The sequence below is a fragment of the Apostichopus japonicus genome, chromosome 4 (genome assembly GCF_037975245.1).
Source record: "Apostichopus japonicus isolate 1M-3 chromosome 4, ASM3797524v1, whole genome shotgun sequence".
NCBI classification, from domain to species: domain Eukaryota; kingdom Metazoa; phylum Echinodermata; class Holothuroidea; order Aspidochirotida; family Stichopodidae; genus Apostichopus; species Apostichopus japonicus.
In genome coordinates, this window is record NC_092564.1 from 7,689,014 (window position 1) to 7,711,507 (window position 22,494).

At 37.8% G+C, this 22,494-nt stretch overlaps 1 protein-coding gene and 1 long non-coding RNA gene across 9 annotated transcripts in view; one reads left to right on the forward strand and one right to left on the reverse strand.

The window, feature by feature from the left end:
• The window catches only part of LOC139966330 (uncharacterized), a 77,494-nt gene that overhangs the window by 20,850 nt on the left and 34,150 nt on the right, over nucleotides 1-22,494 (reverse strand). For 5 of the 8 annotated variants that reach the window (XR_011792555.1, XR_011792553.1, XR_011792549.1 and 2 more), the window contains one exon: nucleotides 10,761-10,930. The exons of the other annotated variants lie outside the window; for them this stretch is intronic. This is a non-coding gene — a long non-coding RNA (uncharacterized lncRNA). The remainder of the gene's footprint in view (nucleotides 1-10,760; nucleotides 10,931-22,494) is intronic. 8 annotated transcript variants of the gene reach the window in all.
• LOC139966326 (divergent protein kinase domain 2A-like) overlaps nucleotides 4,493-22,494 on the forward strand; it is a 50,743-nt gene continuing 32,741 nt past the window's right edge. The window contains exons 1-2 of the mRNA XM_071969212.1: nucleotides 4,493-4,883; nucleotides 18,269-18,428. The gene's annotated coding sequence lies outside the window, so the exon portion shown is untranslated. The remainder of the gene's footprint in view (nucleotides 4,884-18,268; nucleotides 18,429-22,494) is intronic.

Below are 22,494 nucleotides of genomic sequence, written 5' to 3' on the forward strand. Positions count from 1 at the left end.
GAAGGGAGGGGAAGTGAGGGGGAAGGCAAGAGTGTTGACATTAAAAATATCTCTGAAACATACAGGGTTAAATTGTAGCTTACATACGCTTTGTATCTAGAGCATACCAGAAAATATTAAAGGATGGATTTAAACTGATCTGCTAAACTTAATCGAGACAATTGTGTTGACCCTATCTCTGCTTCAAGAATAAATCAGTTTGGGCAGCCATAACACAAATGCACAGACTCATTTTCCTTCGATATTACAGAATTATTCAACAAAGTGAATCAGATTCTTGAAACTATGGGTGCTGACCTGTATTCACCTTGCGCTTCTTTTCTAGCCGCAAGACAAAAACCAGCGAAATCTCAACCAGACATTCATTTGCATATCAGTGTTTTAACACTACAATAAAGTATCAAAGTATTAATACTTTCGACCCAATAAAATCATAATTTTTCATTTACCGAAAAAATTCAGTCCGCAGCATGGACTCTGTGAGGGTTTGCTCCTTAAATATTTAAAGATATTTGTTACAATGCATGCTGTGTTTTTCTGACCTTTTGTAATGGTTTACGGCCAATGCACAGGGAGTGGTTTAATATGCACTGAAATTTCACAGTTGATACTGTCTGGGGGTTCTGTGAGACAATCACCCGATCCTGGCGTCAGTTCAAGGACTTTCACTCACCACAACTGGGGCAGAAATCGTCACCTAGCACCCAAAGGGAGTGGTGATGCTACTCCATATATAGCCAGGGTGTCAGAATGACCGGAACCAATTAGTGAAAGTCTTGATAAAACGAAGGAAACACAATTTGTTGGATGTTGACTTCACTAGCAAAATAATTTAAAATACATTAATAAATATGAAGGACAATGAAAAGTTCACTATCCATATGCATATTAATACCAGTGAGAACTTAACTTTAGCCAGTAGATTTTTTATACACTGGCATTATTTAGCATGTGGCCTAAACTGTGAAATTCTAGATTAATGTCCAGTCAGAAAGAAAGGTCATAGTCTAACCTCCCCCACCCCAACCCTTCCAAAAATCTTGGATACTACAAGAATCTAGTTTCTACTTCTTTTGTAGAATACAAACAGCAACAAGGCTGAATATTGATGAGAGACTAAAAGAAGTTTGCATTGTATATTTCATTTCATTTATTTCGTCTATACATAAGAACAATAGAACAAAGTGGTATAGTATAAACAGGACACTAGAGAAACAATAGTAGTTTATCGAGCTAGAGACCAAAAAATAACAAATAACAATGAAAGAAGGTAACAATCACGAGTAAAGAAAAATAAACATGAGATAATCACTACTCAGTCAGCGTAGTTTTCAATTAGGTGGGCTTTTATAGTTTGCGCTTAAACGTTACATAAGATTTAACAGTTTTTACATCATTCGGAAGCACTTTCCAGGTTTTATAGCAGTAGTTATTCAAGAGGAATTTACCGTGTTTTGAGTGATGTCTGCTAACTGAAAAATGGGTATTATTCCTCGTACTGTTACGAATATACGCGGAATTACTGGGATAAACAATATCACTAAAGACACCGGGGAGAATATTGTTGATATACTTATAAATTAAAGAACACATCTTGAGAACATGAATGTCGCTGACCTTAAGAATGCCAAGGTCTTTATGCAAAGTACTGGTAGGATTATGTCGATGTTTAAAAGTAATGGTTTTTAACATTCTATTTTGGAGGATTTGTAAAGGCTTAAGTATGGTAGCTTTAGCCATGCCATAAATTTCAGCACCATAAGAAAACTTAGAATATCTTAGTATATAATAAACAACAGGGTCAGATCCTGAGTGCGAGAGCCTTCACAGAATAAGGAACTTGATATCGATACGAAGGATCAATTCTGGATCAGATCTGCTGATGGAGATCAAATGTGAAAGCAAACATCGGTGATCAGTATTTTTCCCCGATTAAAGTCAAAGGTCAAATACTGGTCATTCATGTTGATCATCCACAAGTGATGTCACTTCCAAACATCAATGCATATTCCTTGATGAGGTATTGTACTGTTTCCTCACGGTACGTCTGAGAGCAATCTGGGAGGGTCAGAAGTTACCCATAGGGGAAAGACTCCCAAAAGAAAGGAAATTAAGTTAGCAATTTTAGGATGCATACTAGAGAGCTATAAGTATCAATGACATGTTAACAGGAGTATATTATGTTGCCTATGCAGAAAACACATTTACTATGTTGGACAATGCAGGGAGCTCCCTGGATGGACAGATATCACATTCAATCAGTTTTTATCAGTTGCCTTCCCATCACACCAAATACTATCTGATATCTTCACTCCTGTGGGGGTTTGACTCATCTTTTAAAACACAATGTGAGCAAAACCTTAATGTAATGTGTAATGAAAATGATACTGGACTTCTCTGTTTCCATTTTCTTTTATATATCGTGCGAGACAACAGACCAGTCAAAAAATGATTATGACAGGTCATGTGACCATCAAGATATTGAGGAGTCACACTTTAAATGTCCTCTCTGCAGGTGCCAAGATAAATATAAATGGATGATCGAGGGTGGAAATGGTTAGTCATAAAAAAACTAAATTAATGAAACTAATTCTACTGGCCAGATACATTGATAAATTGTTATCAAGTTTTAAGCTTTAAAATTTCATATCTTTGGGATAAAATATATTTTCACAATTCATGAAGTGGTTTCACGAAGTGATGTAAACGATTCACATAGCTATTTTTTTTTAGTTTAATTCTGCGCTTGTAATATCCCTTTAACTTCTAACCTCTCTATGGAATGACTCTTTTATCTGAAAGGAATGCTTTTTCTGCTTATTTTTTAATCAAACATAGATGACAGTCCAGGTCAAACAAATTCCATGCCAGGTCACTCATCAAGATAAGGGGGCATCAGTTTACACATCCCATTCTCTGTACCTGATGAAGATAAATGACCAATTAGGTCAGAGAAGAGATAACAATGCTGTCACACCCCCCACCCCCCCCCCCTTAAAACCATAACAGCTCAGTTGTCAAGCTTAGGTGACCTGGTCCCCTCATCATAAGGAAGATGTGAACAGAATGAACAAGCCCACCTCAGAATCAGGTCAACTTTATATTCAAAAGCACATGCAATTGTTAAATAGTTGGAACCTATGGGCTGTTAGGTGTTACCATGTGTTTTGCTTGTACACCTGTATTACCTTTCGATGCACCTATATAACACATGTATACAGGTGTTAACCTGTGCTTTGGTTACACCTGTATAAACTTTTGTTAACACCAATAACATATGTACAAAGGTGTTACCCTGTGATTTGGTTATTAACATAAACGCAACTATTTTATCTGTACATAAACCAAACAATTACATAGGTTCATCAAAATGTTTGCACGTCAAAGTGCACTTCCATCACAAAGAGAGTTGAAGTTATTTCTTGAAAGTTGGTAAAGTGCAGAAAGAATTTTTTGGCTAGGATTGGATTGGAAACAATGCCACCTTATGATAATAAGCCTTGCACTCTACCAACTCAGCTATACAGCCCTAAGCTGATGATGATCCCTCCATAGATATCTTTTCCTCATAAAACCCTTCCTTGGAATCCCTTTGCTGTTTGGCTTTTTAATATCAACTGAAATCCAGACCTGTGTGATCACTGGTGAATTGGTTAGCAAGGTACTGTGGGTTCTGACTGGTGTCCCCTCCCCCTCATCTCCCCCTCCCCTGCCCCCCCCAAAGTTTTGGTCAGCCAAACCTTTCTTTTCTACTTTGTTAATCATTTCCCTGTTAGCTTTCCGTTGTTAATTTACTCTGATTTAATTTGTCTGTTTAGTATTTCAATTTGAATCTGCAAACTGTCATGTTAATTAGACAGCAAGGGAGAGGTGCTTACACAATAAACACCAACCAATGGTGTGCCAAATTAATCTCCCGATCTATTTAGTTTGGAGAATAATACCACATAAGACCACCATAGTGAATATATCAACCTTTTCCCTTTAAATTCACTGTGGCCTTTTAATAACGCTTTCATTCTTAGCATTTACAGGTTCTTGATGCGTTTAGTTTGCATTTGTTCTAACAGTTATTCCAACATTCATCTGCAAACAGTCTGGGACTCAGTTTCCAAGGCCACCATCAAAGGAGGCATAATCTCATAATCCTTGCAGTTTGTCTATTCTAAAGATTAACGCTAATCTTATCCACTTCACAATCACAACACTGATACATAGCCATTCAATCTTTGATTAACCACCCCCTGGGAAAAGACAACTGTAATTATTGTAGCCAGTTTGTATGTTTAGGTGAGTGTTATAGTTAGAAGACTTCCCCAAAATACTGCGATATGATTGGTCAAAAGAAGATTACCAACTGACCCTACAAACCAATCAGAGTGACAGAAAGATTGCCAGGCAGACTGCAGCGCAGCATTCAACTCTGTGTATGTTTCAACACATCTGTCAACTTCCTTTATCCATAGTGCTGTACAGGTTTATAGGTTTTGAGTGGGTGACTTACACACAAAGTCCTGCCAACTTCAAGAGTAGATAAAGAAACCCTGGAAAATTTGGGTAAAAAGTGTCAAGGATCTGTGTTTCTTTTCTTTTCGAGGTAAAGAATAGCTTTTATCTTCAAAGGAGAAGTAAGAATGAGCGTAGGAAGGAGTGTTTTTTCCCCCCTTGTTCATGCAATGTTAGACAACAAGGTGCAATATAGGTCAATTACAGCAGAATCATAAACTTACACCGCTCTGGTCAAACAGGATCTGTGTATATTACTCATAGCTGGTTCACAAGTCAAGGTGACAAAACTGAGACAAGAGCTTACAGCTGGTACTTTACATAACCTAGTGCAGTGGATGACAATTAGCTTGTGCAAGAAATCTTTACATCTTGTGGTGAGTATCAGAAGCAGAATCACATAAGATAAGTTTTAAGATAATCTCCAATTTAATTTAACAAAAAAATAGTATCATGAGTCCTATTAGCTTTACCTGAATTGTAGAACTTGATAGTTAAGGAACAACAAACAAAAAAATGGTTAAATTAATTTTTTTATATTAAAAACTAAATTAAAAATATTAAAAAAAAAAAAAATTTAATCGGTTGATGACAAATTAAGGATACAAGGAAATTAACTTAAGACCACATCCACTTATCGGATCATAAAAAAAGAAGAAATTATTGGTCAAGCCTAACCTTGAACATTTTGTGAAACCAACTGTAGGCTATACAAGTCTCAGTCATTATAAAGTATTATATCTACCTCAAATATACTACTATTATCATTATGTGTTTTAGTGTAAGATATTAGTCTAAATGCCCAGTATTAACTTAAAATTATGCTAAATATTTTCTTTAACTAATACAGATAACATGCACTCTGCTTGAAATCAATTTTGGGTGCTTTTGGGCCAAGTTTTATTTCTTAAAAAGTTAGTTACATAACTAGCAGCATATAATAAACACACTATGACAACTCTGTATGTCCACTCTGCACACATTTGCAAAACCTTTTCAATGTGTCTATACTGTGCACTAAACTCCTTCATAAATGTTTGCTGAGCTTAAATCATGCACAGCTGTTGGAGATCAGTGTGACTTCCCTAAATCATACAGTAGATTACTTTGAGATATATGCAAACTAATGTGGCTGTTTATACCAAAGTTAAAGTTGTTGTAATCACTCAACAATATTGAATGCCACATTCACTTGGCAATACCTGTGCAATGTAATGCACTGAAAGTCATTGTTATATGTTAGGGACCCATAGGATTGCAATTGCTACACAATAGTTCTGTACTGCAAAACCTACTGCTTATCCAATTGTACATGCATGCACTCTACTCCATGCATTCTTATAAAAACTGTGAATAAATATTTTATATCTTATAATATAATTTTTGTAATGTATCATCATTAACCTATGTGAATGCTCCATGTATATGCCATTCATCAGGGAAACCCTACGCAAGTCCGATATGCCAGGGGTTCTCAACAAGAGTCCTGTTAGTCTGGCTTGCGATAAATTTCATCCAGGCCTGATAGAAAGAATAATTGTCCCAAATTATTGTAATAATCAGGTATGGAGGCCCATGAGGCCCTAGGCTTGAGGATCCTGACGGCCTACCCAGCACATTGCTTATACTCTAGGCATAGTGAGATTTTGGTTTCCTCTGGCCCTTTTGCTCTGGCACGATCAATGTTTCACTCCTGCCTGTGTATAAACTTAATTGATAATCCTCCCCTGCATCAACTAAATACCTTTGTGCATGCAGTAAGCCAAACTGTTGTAGCGTACTGCAGGTCATTGCAAACCTGTGACTCCTCTACACTGACTGTGCACCATAACTGCATGAACGGTATATGATATGTACTGCAGGTCATTGCAAACCTGTGACTCCTCTACACCGATTGTGCGCCATATCTGCATGAACGGTATATGATATGTACTGCAGGTCATCGCAAACCTGTGGCTCCTCTACACCGGCTGTGCGTCATATCTGCATGAACGGTATATGATATGTACTGCAGGTCATTGCAAACCTGTGACTCCTCTACACCGACTGTGCGCCATATCTGCATGAACGGTATATGATATGTACTGCAGGTCATTGCAAACCTGTGGCTCCTCTACACCGACTGTGCACCATATCTGCATGAACGGTATATGATATGTACTGCAGGTCATTGCAAACCTGTGGCTCCTCTACACCGACTGTGCGCCATATCTGCATGAACGGTATATGATATGTACTGCAGGTCATTGCAAACCTGTGACTCCTCTACACCGACTGTGCACCATATCTGCATGAACGGTATATGATATGTACTGCAGGTCATTGCAAACCTGTGACTCCTCTACACCGACTGTGCACCATATCTGCATGAACGGTATATGATATGTACTGCAGGTCATTGCAAACCTGTGGCTCCTCTACACCGACTGTGCGCCATATCTGCATGAACGGTATATGATATGTACTGCAGGTCATTGCAAACCTGTGACACCTCTACACCGACTGTGCGCCATATCTGCATGAACGGTATATGATATGTACTGCAGGTCATTGCAAACCTGTGACTCCTCTACACCGACTGTGCACCATATCTGCATGAACGGTATATGATATGTACTGCAGGTCATTGCAAACCTGTGGCTCCTCTACACCGACTGTGCACCATATCTGCATGAACGGTATATGATATGTACTGCAGGTCATTGCAAACCTGTGACACCTCTACACCGACTGTGCGCCATATCTGCATGAACGGTATATGATATGTACTGCAGGTCATTGCAAACCTGTGACTCCTCTACACCGACTGTGCGTCATATCTGCATGAACGGTATATGATATGTACTGCAGGTCATTGCAAACCTGTGACTCCTCTACACCGACTGTGCACCATATCTGCATGAACGGTATATGATATGTAGTGCAGGTCATTGCAAACCTGTGACTCCTCTACACCGATTGTGCGTCATATCTGCATACACGCTACGCCATACATTGTCGAAAGGTGATCAAGAACTGTTCAAATATAAATTGCTAAGCCTGACTGACTTAACTATATCTTTAGTTACATTCAATTACCAGTATATAATACCACGCAGATCCTCAATATTTAAAAAAAAACTCCCAAAATGAACCAGTTGCTTAACAACACATTTTGTCCAACATAACCCAAACAGACCAGTCCTATGAGAGTGTTACACTGAGTACAGTTTCTGCAAGTACAGACTTTGATGCCATAAATCCCTTGATCCCAAATTAGTAACACTCGGTAACTGCTTAAGGGTCCCAGAACCACTTAACGGTATCCATGATATTCTGTTCATTGCCAATTGTAGCCTATGTTTACACACCTTTGTGTGATCAAAGAGAGGTCATGCATCAGGTTTTGTATATTAAGCAAATATTATGCCTACCTGAGATATACAGTTCAATATCCATAGCACACGGTAAAGTTCATACAGTGAAGGAAATGGGGAAGAAGGACTGTTACAACAACTCCATGGTTACATCAAGGCCCCAGACAGTGGATAACACGTACCCTGCACACTGTTGTTAAAGTGTTAAAGTTGCTGAAATACCCTAAAAGATGGAAGAAAACAACTGCTGTAAATTGTTGGAAGAAGTCTCTTTGAACTCTACAGTATATCAGAAACAAAAAGTACATTCTAACATTAATTTTACTACCACAGAGCAGTAAATATTGAGTCCTATGATGTTGATGGTACACTGAGTTTTGTGAACCGTCATTCTGTTTGGGTTTGGTCATCAAAAGGACCAAAAAGTAAGAAAAATTTATATTTTCGGAGGTTCAAAAAGTAGAAAATATTTATCGTTTTGACAATATGTTCATCAATTCCACTTAGCTTTAAGGTGACCAGTGAATTTATTATTCAACAATCTAGGTATGTTTACTCATGTCAAGAGTAACTTTCCGATAGTACAATCAACTTGAGTTAATACCTACAGTAGCCAAACTTACCACCAGTCCTGCATATCTGAATCAATCTTAATAAGGTCGGACAAGAGATGGGGGATAATACCCAAGTTACAGAAGAATTAAGGTTTCAAGAAAAGGGGGAGGGGGGCCAAGTGACATATTTTTCCTCAGGGTCCAATCCGGTTATCAAAGTCATAGTCCTTAATTAAGCACACTCAGACAAATATGATTGAAATGTAAAAAGTTGACTTTTGACAAAGCAAACTATTCAAATCTGTTTCTTTCAAGAAACCTGATCCAGTTGCATTCTTGATGGGTTTTTTGCTTTGAAGTGACTGTGAGTATCGAAACAAAATCACAAATTCAGCCAAAACATATATATTGCATTAAAAAAAGTGAACACATATTCAACTTAAAAATATAAGAAATTAAAAATTAAAGTAAATATGTTGAATGGGAAGGGATGTTCAATCTGAAAATATATTCAAGGGAAGATGGGGTGGGTTATGAAATTTATATCTGAAAATATGTCATAGTCTGAAACTTATTTTTCTCTGTTATTCTTTAAAAACCAACTGAGTGTCAGATAGCCTACAGTTAGACTCAAAGTTCTTTGAATTCTGCGTACGCGGTGTTGACTGAAGCCTTTGAAGGATTAGATGTTAAGAAGCATCTGCAGCCCCTGGCAAACTGTAAGAATATACGATTAACACATATGTTTTGCTTAGCATGGCATCGTCGTGCCGCAGAGAGGAATTCTTCCGGTTCATCTGTGAGATATACAGGAAGCTAAGATCTAGTCTATTACAATTTTTTTTTTGTCGTGCTTCGCTTAAATTGTGAAGTAGAAATGAACTTCACCAGTTCTGCAGACTAAAATAGCTGAGTATCAATAGATACTCTCAGGAATACACAGTAGTTACACTATCTTAGCTCAGTATCAATCGATACCCTCAGGAATCTACACTAGTTACACTATCTTAGCTCAGTATTAATGGATACTCTGAAGAATCTTCACTTGTTGCACTATCTTAGCTCAGTATCAATCGATACTCTGAAGAATCTTCACTTGTTGCACTATCTTAGCTCAGTATCAATCGATACCCTCATGAACCTACACTTGTTACACTATCTTAGCTCAGTATCAATCGATACTGCGAGGAATCTACACTAGTTACACTATCTTTTATACTCACTACTACTCACATCACACTAAGGTAATAGTTGTCAACGTGTCATTGTGCAAAAGCGGCCAAAACATCCCCAGTGTTGTAGCGTAAAGATGTTTACCCTAATATCCTCCTGAAATCCCTGGTCATGCTGGTAGGGTACTGTTACACATGTATGGCCTTCCAATGTCTAAGTTGAGTGTTTCATGGTCACCAAGGACCTTCATCAGAGTACACTCATTTAAGGTTTCAATGATGATTACTATGGAACAGTGACAAATTAATTCCACCAAATCAGAAGACATCAGTATCAGTAACATATATGCTACAAAGTCAAATAATGGTCACTTTATGCAAGGCCCCTCCACCATTGCAGGGGAGGGCAGGGGAGGGGGTTGACCACAATATATTCACAAAAATTTCCATACCTCTGAATCTAAATCTGACTCCATCCTCCCCTCCCCCTCCCCACACATTCTGAAATGTGTCACGATCACTAATTATTATGCTAAGCCTTTAACAAACATTTTCCATTCATCCTCATAGTGTTTCCATCACAGAAAAAAATTTACATTATCATATTTATTCCCATGGCTCTGCCTAGTTTTGGAAACCTTCCTCAATGTTAGCATGCTAACAGTTGGGGCAAGTACTGATTAGTTGAATTTTAAAAATTTTTACATTTTCTTTCTTGCACTTACGAAAAGATGAGTTAAGGTTAACACTATAAGTTCCTTTAAAGTAACAGATTTGTTTATTTTTAAACTTTTGTAACCAGAGTGCTTTAACCTGGAAAACTGAAAAAACCACAAACACATATATTGATCATATCTAATTTTTTACCGTATTGATTATTTCATCTATTCATAATGAAACGGTATGTGGATCTTAATTTAAATATTCCCAAATATCAGCACAAATTAAGAAATGTTAGAAACCTTTGTATTATTTCTAGGTAGCATGTTGAGAATTTGACAAATGTATTAAACATTTACCAATTTTAAGTGCATCTTGGAAAAATATTAACAAAAAATGCTGGTGTGAAAACAAAATAATCACAAAACACAGAAAGGAGGTCGGCTGAGGCAGAAAACATCCTGTAAAGACCAACTTTTTTTTTCTTTTTTTTTAATTACCCAATAACTTACTTCCATTTCCTTTGTATGGTACAATCTTTCACGGAATCTCTGTTGGAGACCTCCGCCCTTCTACTTCTAGGCTAATGAAATCTGGCTTCCTCCTTTCAGTTTGAATTCACTTCTACTTTAAGAACTTCCTAATATACTTTGAAGTTTCTGGTCTTCAGTTGCTATCATTCCTGTAGTTGAAATTCAGACATGAAAAATATGTTGAAATTTGTAGTTTACTTCTCATATTTGGCACATTTTGGTTGATGTAAATTAACATGTTTATGTTATTGTATGTTTCCAATAGTAGGGGTGTAAAGGCAGTGGCTGGGGGATGGGTAGAAAAGGGAAGGGGCAGGGTAGGGGATCAATCTCCACGTCTCTCCACTACCCAGAGATATAACCTCTTCGTCTACTTTCCGTCTTACATAAATGTTTTTATCAGTCTAGTGAAGCTGTAATCCTACATATCTGTCCTTTCACTTTTCCTTGCTTTATAATATTCATAACAAAGGCTCTTCCCCCACTTCCAGTTTTTCCAGTCCACATTCTTTTATGATTTCTCCAAACAGTACCAAAATGCAAAAGTACCTAACGGGTAAAACTGTCTCAGCTTTGACATTGCAAAATTTTTGGACCGAAGCCTTAATACGGCTAGGATTGGTCTTTCGAAGCAGGGAAGTTGAACTTAATAGTTTGAATAGATTTAAATATTCTTTGATCAATGTGTCACAGTTAGACTGTCTTAGTTCATGATATGAATTATAGCAACACATAAAATATTTGTAGGTAACACCACACCATCTTGTTGCCACCTTTGCAGTGGTTAGGGCATTGTATAGGTCACATGAAAGAAGGCACTGAACAGATGTGAAAACTAGTTTCATCATACCCATAAAATAAACACATCAGTGACAACATATTCCTGTCAGAACAGTGTGAAGCTAGGGTAATAAATTAAGAAATGGCACATACATATATCCCATTTTGGAATTCCACTGTGGGAACTAAATAGAGCCAGAAATTGGATTTCAGCCGATTAATCTATTTTCAACACATGTTTCAGCAATTGCAGAGGCAAAGTTTCAAGCTGAACATCTGTGGACTTGTGACGTGACGCAAATAAATCATATTGATAATTGTTCGGACAGATTTGAATCTTAGAAAAAAAAACGAGAGATGATATGGAGACATTGCTCCTTTTCTGTCTTCCATTTCTGTTCTGTTAAAGTCATTTGTTATTGTGTATAGGCTCCGGTACCCACTTACTGGTAATAAACACGTTTTCGATTCTTAGAGCTACTATTGAGCCTGTCAAAGGAAATGACTATTTTAGGTAACACATCTGTTAATATGTTATACAAATTACAGTTACATCCATTGAATAAAGTACACACAGAACAATGCTTCCTACCTTCATTATGAAAGAAAAGTTCTTTACACATGGCACATAATATGTAGGTCTTTGAAAATGGAGAGTTGCCAATTTAAACTAGTCTAGTTAATTAACCAGCTAAGGCATGTAGCAAACTGTAGCACGATTCATATGCTCCCCCCTCGTCCCCCCCTCCCCCCCCATTTCCTTTATGCAAACTGTATGACCCATGTCCATTATATAAGGTACATACAGAACAACAATTTTCCCTTCATAATGAAAGAAAAAATTCTATACACATTTCACTTACTGTGGTATGTAGGTCCTGAAAATTATAACTGCCAACTTGAACTAGTCTAGGTTAGCCAGCTAAAAGCAGGATATGTTGCATGAGACATCTAGGCCTACCCTTCCCTTATCTTCCCCTCCCACCCCACCCCACCCCATCCCTCCCCCTCTTCTTCACTCTTATTACCCAAACTGAATGCCACATCTTCTAGAAAAGAAACTTTACGGCATTATGTCACCAACAGATATTTTTCTTGTTTTGGCCAAAAAGTTCACCTGCAATGCTCTTCATTCTAAATTTCAGTACTGTTGTGAATGATATGTAAAACCTCATTTTATCTTATAATAGTGCATATTGTTAACACTGGAGAAAGCTGTAATGATCTGAAAGTGAGACTTTTTATTCACAAAATGTGTCAGAAAAACTTGGAATGCTGCACTTTGACAAGATGAATATTCCCCCCCCCCCCCTCCACATCAGACCAAAAGCCACATGGATGAATATTAAACCAGGCTTGTTATAAGTTTAATGTGTATAGATCTCTGTTAAAGATGGTCTATAATGCTATTTTTCATCAACTAAAGCTTCAAAATCAAATCAAGCCTAGAAATCACCTTCTCTGTTTGGCATATTTCTCTAAAATCCCATATTTCAATTAACCTCACTTATTCCATAAATTCTTCCTTTGTTTTCTCTTATCCTTTAAGTAAAGTTACTCCTTGTACTGTTAAACTTACAACATATATGGCAAGGCCCGAAAGAACATTAGTTGGGTCGTTGGTTTCCTGTGTGGGGGCTTGTTCTTCAGATTCACATGTATTTCTTCGGGACAGACTTAAACAGGTCAATCGGTAGGTCTTTGACATAATCTCAGGAGGAAACGGAATGTTTTCCAATGGATTTGGACCGTTAACTAAGTAGCCGTCTCTGTTATGCGTTGCCTCAGATACCATCACGCCCGTGAAATGAAAACAGTGATCATCCGTTAGTGAACGAACAAACTGGTAAATATACACAGTTGTGGGAAGTTGAAGAGAACTTAAATGGAGGTCAATTTTTGGGTATATTTGTACTTATTTATTTGTTATCCATTTATCCTACTAATATCCTTTACCCTATTTCTAGTCCTCTGTTGTACTTTTAAGTACATTATTCAAATGGAACAATTGATTGCTTCTAGCCAATTAAAGGGCTACTTAAAAATTAAGCTATTTTTTTTGTATCTCACCTATACACACCCCCGTAGAGTCTTAATGTGATCACCACTGCTAGTAAGTATTTATTGATGAACAGCACTCAAACTGATCACTTGAAAATATGTGATGCTTGAGAATATGCGATGCTCTAGAATATGTGATGCTCGAGAATATGTGATGCTGGAGAATTGTGATGCTTGAGGATATGTGATGCTAGAAAGTATATGATGCTTGAAGTTGTAAGAAACAAATGAAGAAAAGTTCTGTTTATTCTTGCAAACTGTTATTGATTGGACCATTTCTTCAGTTAAGACTGTAGCAAACAGCTCTCTGGCCACAAACTCTTTCAATCCTATATTTAACTGAAAAACTTTAAAGACAAAATTTATAACAATACTTCTGTGCTCCTTTCCCTATTCCCCTACCACAACAGGTTTGCTTTATTGAACCAGGGATCTGGTTGTGGGAGGGTAATAGTGTCCAACTATCTAAAATTGTTTGAAATATATCAATGGAAGTCTCAAAGTGAGATGAAAAAAGATTCAACTCTAACCCTAAAACTTTGTGACATGCCCAACTATAGAAAGGAAGTAGCAACTAGCAATAATGCAAATAAACAAAAATGAAGGGATGTCATTTGTCAGAACTACTCACATTTAAATGCCCTTTTTATTGGCAACTTCCATTAACACCCACCCATCCCCTCTTCTTCAAAAGTTTTTGATTCCGGTATTTACAAGTTTAGACTGTAAAATTGATGGATAGATCATTAAAGTTACAACTCACTGGACCAGACTATATGTACATGGAAGGAAGAAAGGCGCTGCCTTTGCCAAGTGACCCAGAACCATATTTTCTCTACCCCCAACCCCTACTGTTTCATATGACTGGTGACCAACTGTGACTGAACAAATATATCAGGACAAAAGTTATTATAACACAGCTGGTATCCTGTCACTGTTGATAGTCAAATATTTTGACAAAAGGTCCAAATGGAATCTAGAGGAAGTTTTGCATTTGTGCAGGCCAGTGATTTATGTCCAAATATTTGAGGCCCTGAAGTGATAAAAGTTGACCACTAATGAGGGGGGGGGGGGAGAATTGAGCAGGACAGGGTATTTGTGATGTCAATGATTCATGGTAGAGGATGGTTTACCCTGTTTTGACCAAATGAAAATATAAAATAAAATAAGAACAGCAGTGAGCTGTGAATTAGTAGATGCAAGTTATAAATTCTTCCAGTGTGCATGGCCATTCATTCTTTGAAGATAAGATTTGGCCTATAGTGATAACCCACGCACTTGAACCAATCGTAAGTGTTCTGTTGCAGAGGGATTTGGCGCTAATCTTTATCTCTGTCCACTTCAACTCTGCCAGCCTACTCTAGCAGCAGTTTTGATCTTCAGCCATCTTATCTCCTTTATATTTACCAGGGGTCAGTTCTGTGTGGGTCTTGCCTGCCTATTGGTAGCAAATATTGCAAAGAGGGTGGCTGTGGTGGATGTTGCCAAGCCCCACCACAGAAAATGCAAAACAAAAAAATTACAAAAGGGGGATTTAAGGCTCTTTGCCCACATAACTCTTTGAAAACCAAATAGAAATGAATATAGTGCAGATAAATTCAACTTGCTTAATAATTGAGTAGACCTTACCACATGCCTCCTCACGCACTCGGGTAAAAAGCAACTAAATCATGCTTCGTAATAATCACCTAGGGATACAACAATAGCTATAATTGAGGGACAGCAGTGTGGTTGGGATGTGGATGGATAGATATGAAATGTTATGAATTGTTCGTTAAAATGTTTTAGCGTCAGTAAAAGTTTTTATTTTATTTTTATTTGCTCTACATGACAGAGCTCTTCAGTCCATATCTTAAGTACTTAACTGAAAATAAATTTGTATTCTGCAAAACTGCTGATTGAAATATGAGCATGGGTGACCATTAACATACTGTCTAGCATATTAGGGGATAATACTGGTGACCTTTAAGACTAATTAAATTACTGGATGATGATAATCTCTTCCTTTACAATATTTGCTTTTGATTTTAGTCCAGTATTTAAATAAAATCAGGGATATAAGAGGAGAGTGGAACCTCCAGACCAACACCCATCCCCATCCCCTGCCCCCTTCCACCCGTATTCATATTGGTATGGATGATGACACTTGCATCTTTCATATCATGTTATTAAGCACCTCCAGCGGTATCAGCTAGAATACCTCACACTGTTAAACTCTACTAGCTGCCCCTTTTGATCACTTTTTGTGCTTAAATACCATTTTGTCTGAAAAGGCCTTGTAACTGGCCTTCAGTCCATTTAACCATTTCCCTATATTTCTTCCGAGAATTACAAATTGATCAATTGAACGTTCAAATGCCATTCAAATGGATTTGTTCAGGAGGTCATTCTTATAAACCATAGATAACCAACTTGTACTAATATTCTCATCTCTTTCCCCATTTAAGCTGTAATTAAGCCAACAATCTTCTTACAATCCAGAAAAACTGTCCCTCAGTGAAGAAGAATAAACTTAACGGTCTACCAAACATTCTAGACCTCTTCAGCAGATAATGTCACCTTCTCAACTTAATCCTCTCAATGGTTAAAAGGTTTTAGATGTTAACCAGAGCAAGATAATGCAGTAATTCAGTTAATGCAAGTCACAAGGGTGGTGATTTTTTTCTGCCATGCTAATGGCCTTAGATTTCATGCTGGATTTAAATATTGAATTGAAAATATATCCTCTTGTACTATTTGACAGTTAAGAAACTCCATTTTGATCTCTTATTAGCTTTAATAGCCCAGCTCTGTGTAATAAATGCCACATAAATCTGCCAACAATAACAACAGTAAACCATTTCTCATTCAAACTTTTCATACATGACCATGAATTAACAGCCATGATCATTGCATGCATGGTTGCTAACCTCTGGCTACCTGTGTATTTTAGCTCCCTGTACCCCTAATAACACCCAGCCCCCCTCCCCCCCCCCCCCACTGGAACTCTAATGCACCATGCTTGCCATCTCCCTCCAATTTTATTAAGCTTGACAGGCATAACACAAAAATCAAAAGCTAACTATGTCTTGCCTGGGAGTTTTCAAAACAGCATATTTACTGTGGGGCTCCCTGAAACCATTGTGTGTCCCAAGGCACTAGGCTCCCTTTTAAACTTGTGGGCCGCAAAGCACTAGGCTCCCTTAAACTTGTGGGCCCCAAGGCACTAGCAGTATCTACCAACTGGATCGTCTGGCATTGATGTCAATTACCGACAACTGATAGATCCACAATATCCTCTACAAACTGTGACCAGCTTTGTTCTTTTCCAGTTGGAGCTGAATTATTCTCCAAAACAGGTTACTTGGGACAAAACCCAACCATAATGTATAACTGAAATGTCAAAAATATTTGTAGAACAATTCCCACAAACACCTAAGAAAGATCTTTCTCCATTTGGTTGATTCCATGCAATGCCATTAGGATCTCAAACCCTTTTATACTTTGTAATTTTTATATGCATTTTGAAGGTGACACTGTATCTCTCAAATATGGAATATGATTTATCTTACCTGTTTGGGGAATAAAGTTGTTCATGACCTGTCATGCCTCTATCATACATATCAATAATGATGGTTAAGGAACTTGTGGCTCCTTTAATTAATGACATTAACTACTTCTTATGTGCAAAGTAGACTAGGGTGAGCTGTTTTCGGTATGAAAAGTGTTAAATATTTTGTACTACTGTTGTGCACTTTTAACACTTTTCTCACCATGTTTAAACGTCTGTCGTAACAGCCTTAACTGACAATACATAAATTGTCAGATTTCCAAATTATTCAAAAATGCATCTTTATGGTGAGAGACATTAGATTATAAAAACAACAACCAGCTTCTTTCAACCTAATGCCAATAATTTAACCGTTACTGTTTGTTTACCAACGATTCCACGTTAACTATAACACTAGCAGATCAACCCCCTTGTATCAGTCGACTATGATATTTCATTGATTGGTCGAGTGTGTCAAGCTTGCTTTATTCCTTTGAGACTGTAAGGGCAAAAGACATGCCTACAACAAGGAACGAACACCTGTCGATGTAACAAGGGCTGGAACCATTGATTTTCTAGTCATTCGGGGGCAACCCCCCATTAAATCCAGTGACATCAAGCATTTTAACATTTAATTGTGTTCCAGTTATTCTGTGTGGGATTGCAACTTGTACTTCTCTACGATCAATGACAGAAGGCTTTTGTTTGCGCTCAGACCAGAAACAAAATCTTTGTTGAAGGTTGACAAAAGGTTACAATAAGTTACTACAATTGATCTCTTGGAAGTTGTTCACAATCACCACCATGGCACAAAGCAATAGATAGGCCCTGATATGTATGGGGGAGACCATGCAGTTCACTCGCAAAGATCATGGACAGCTGTGCTGCCTTTCCAGGCCCTGTTATCTTCCTGAGCTAGTACAGTAGCCGAGGGTTTACTGCAATTGTCAACAATAACTTCTTGATCCACCACACAACAAGGGTCTTGAGACTGCTTCTGTTCATTATAATCAGTTTAAGACTCTAAGAAGATTACAGAAGCTGATTATGGACAGTTACAGCTGTAGGAAGAATAACAGTCAACTATAGCATCAATTCTTCCTTCATTCTTTGGCAGGTTTTTATCTTTGGAATCCAACAATTTAAGAGCATAAAGAAGAGGCGTATCAGGACTGTGTAGCCAGTAGTAATCCTGAGCAGCTTAGGAATCAACCTCAATAGACTTACAGGATCTCTGGATATTAATGCGGTCAACAACCCCCCTGTGGATATAAATGGTGAGTAATCATTTATAAGGGTTGCTAACATTTTGCAGAAAGAAAAAAAAGGTTGTGCATTAAGGTTCTTCCGCATCCCCATCCACCCCCCTCCCCCTCCCCACCTTTAATAATGAACTATCTTCTAATACTGATAAGTGGAGTTTCCCAGATAGGATGTACTACTGTATATACGATAATGGGAGCTACAATAATGATCATGGTAACCAGCTGGGAATTGCAACTCCTGGGTGGTAAAGACACAAATGGGCCATTTCCCAAGTATGTCATTCTTCATTATGTATGTTGGGATCCTACAATTTACCATTTTTGCAGGATGTACTGTATGAGAATCTGCCACAAATCTTGAGTAAGGTCAAAAGGGCGGGCGGGCATAGACATAAAGGTACCTATATGGCACACATGCATCCACCCCCTCCCCCTCTCCCCTCCCCTCCTCTCCCCTCCCCCTCCCCTCTCCCCATCTACTGTATGTGGGAGTACGCAAGAGATCAATACTTGAGGATTTTCTTCATCGAACAACTATTAACACTATTCACTAAAAACATTTGTCTATCAATTGGCCTGTCAGCAATATTTGATAAAACCACCCAAGTATTCCGGGAATAACTTAATGTTCACATTTGCTATAACATTTTTCATTTCAACGCATTTTATTTCTAATAACATACTGAAATGTGATATGCTTGAGTGTACAAAGGCATTTGCATTTCTTTATCAATTATTCCATTTTACATAGCATTTCGCTACATAGTTATATGAAAGGTTAAAATTATTTCCTGGTATTTCTCAAAGTAATTATAATTGCAATGATGGCAACCCACATGTAAGACAAAAATTCCAAACTAGCTTCACCGAAGCAGGTATTAAGAGCCTCAGCCAACATTTTGTCAACCAGACCCATTTCTGCATAGTAGTTTTAAACCAAATGGGAAAAAGTAATCTCAATTATTTTTTGAAAAGTTTGACTTTATATAGTACTTCACCGTGTGAAATGAAACTTGGATAGTTACTGCACATTGTTATAGGCTAGGCTAGGCTAGTAAGCACTAAACAGCCTCCACAACAATGTACCAAAAATAACCCCCAAAGTGGAAGTGTGGACCAGTTAAAGATAGTGAGCATCATAAAATCTATACACAATGGTATACATGCATAGTATTATATTTTATATTATGTAGACAGAAAGACTGACTTATTGTAATCAGGGCAGTAGGATATGTAAGTGGGTGGAATCCATTGATCTATTAAAATAACTTCAATGGTCTCCATTGTCAAAGCTATTTGCCTCAGTACTCCATGCGTGAAGAAGTTTGAAATTACACATAAACTCGGTGTGGACCAGGTTGTGTTGGGCAGGTGGCAGTAACCTGGTGTTGCCTGCTGAAGGTCTGATACACATTTGACATGACGACGTCATGATCATGTATGTATGAATGTATGTATTTTAGATCCTCCTGCAAGCAGGAACTCGCGAAGAAGCCTCATTGGCTTATCAAAGCCGCAAGCTGACCAAAGTCGGTCTCTTAGATTCATATTTCATGTCCACGATATTAATGAATTGTCAATTGTCAACAACTCTGTAACTGGATGATATATACATTAATCTTAGAGTGATTCGAACTGGGAACCTTATGATTGGAAGGCACCGGTGTTCACCACTGAGTTAACACTCCTAATATACTCATATGGTTACCGTCTCGGTGTTATGGTGACTGAGGCTGACAGTGGATCAGTTAAATTGTTTGCTTTCGTTATCAGGCTCAGCTTTCTCGGGTGACTTTTCTTAAGTAAAAGGTTCTCATGAAAGCCGCAATCCATACATATAATTTGAATCATTTCAAACTGCTTGATAAACTTTATTCACGAAAAGAAAAGTAAATTGTCTACCTTTTGTGAAACTGTTTCTTTCCGAGAATACATGAACTTTTTAATGAACTCTAGGCAATTCATAGCTCTCCTGACCAGCTGGTCAAAGAGAAAAACTGAGCCAAATATTATGGGGCTGCTGTATAGTGTATCTCTCAAACATATATATTTGCCACTGTACAAGACATTAAGATATTTCTTAAGCAGAATAAGATGCTACTTCATACAAGCTGTGTCAAAAGTTGAACATGGGTCTGCATATATGTACACTCTGTATCAAATTAAATATGTACAGACCTAAAGGCAAAATGATATATATCTAAGTGAAAAAGGAAATTAGGAAGGAAGGAAGAAAAATTTGTATGAGTTAATGGAACCTGTCTTGACCACCGTTCTGTGCTAACACCTGATTGTGAGATAATTAACAAGGGCAAGTTACAATAATTACTGTACTTAAGGCATGGCCTTACAAAATAAACACAGTGATAATGTACGTACCATACATGCTTGCATGCATACATCTGTATCCCATCAACCCATATGTACAATACAGTCAGTTTAGGCTTAACCAGTGATGCCATGGCCTGTTATATTAGTAAGTGTGTAAAGAGTAATTGTCTTAAAGCTTTTAGATCTCTGATTAGTGAGGGGTAGGGGGGGGAGTGGTAGTGTTACTACAAGGAGTAGGGTCCTTTTTAGCCTCATAGTTATTCACGGCATATTTACTGATTTATTGCAAATCTTTCTTCAGATTTGCTTATTTTTGGATCCTTCATTTTGTGAAACTTACAGGGCAGCTCAGATCCCTCAGAGAATCTTGAATGACATGATAATTCCCTAAAAGAATTAGATGTAGGTATGTAGTAGAGCGGATCTTCTTGAATATCTCTGATCATTTTAGGTGGTAAAGAAACCCCCAGTTTCCTTTGAAAAAAATACATGTATGCATTGACAAAATGACGCTAACAGTGACCAGTTTGGACAAAATCTGTAAATGAGCTTGAGTTGAATCTACCAGGGAGTACTTGACCCTTCTTGTTTGCACTAAGACTGGACAATGGTGATCTGTTTGTCCATTGAGTAAACTCTAAGTTTATTAATCGTCCGACAGTTTACGCTATTAGTGCCGCGTGTGTGTCTTACTCATGTTGAGGTATTGACATCTATAGCAACGATGCATATATACTTTCCTACGGTCTGTCTACAATACCGCCAACCAAAACATGTGATCCAGAAAGCAATTTGGAGGAACAAATGACTTCAGCAAATTAAGTTCAACCCCTTCCTCTCTCCCTCCCCCCCCAACCCTCTCTCCGCTACCTACCCACCACCTCATTAAGACTATTTCTGAGAGAAAATATTGCTTTAAGTTTACTGTAAAGACAAGCAATGAAGTTCTTTTCCTATTCAAAAAGGATTTATCCTATCTGCAGAGCTAGGTCACCAGACATCTTCTATTGTGATTACAACTCGTACTATACAATGGTACTGAATTTTGATTGTCTGAAAGATATTCGAAACCGCCACTCTAGAGGTCATCGTCTGCAACTTCCTTTTATTTCCTTTCCTTTTCTTTTCTTTCCTCTTCCCAAAATATTGTTTTAACCGTTCATGTCGACTCACACAGTAGTTAATTTGTGAAGACCTACTTTTTTCAACTATTACAGTCAGACTAGTTCACAACTCAGTCTCACACTGCTTTACAGGTTACACAGTACCCAGCCATGAAATTCAAACAACGTTTGTTCCGGTACATTGTCTTCTACCTCTTTCGGTTATAAATGGACAATAACAAAGGTTTCTACTTTATTTGCACCTTTTGTCCTAGAGTGTGATCGTTTCCTTCGGCCTCGACAGATCTGACTACCGACTTCACAGTGCGGCCCCCTCTATGTCGGTGGCATAAAACAGCGTGATGGCTACAGTCCTAATGAGCATTCACAAATGAATTCAAACAAGACTTTGGAAATTGTGATCAAAATAATTACACTCTTCCTTTGTATGATCGCTACATGTAGCATCAGACTTTCACACTTCCAAAGACCTTCATGATCAAACCCATCAACGATAAGAAAAAAGACAACACACGAGGCCCCAGACTGACGGGGCAAAGGGTCTGAAAAATTACTCAACTGCTGTGTTGGATACACTTTGATGAACTGCATTCAGACATTTCATCCACCGGGAATGAAATAAT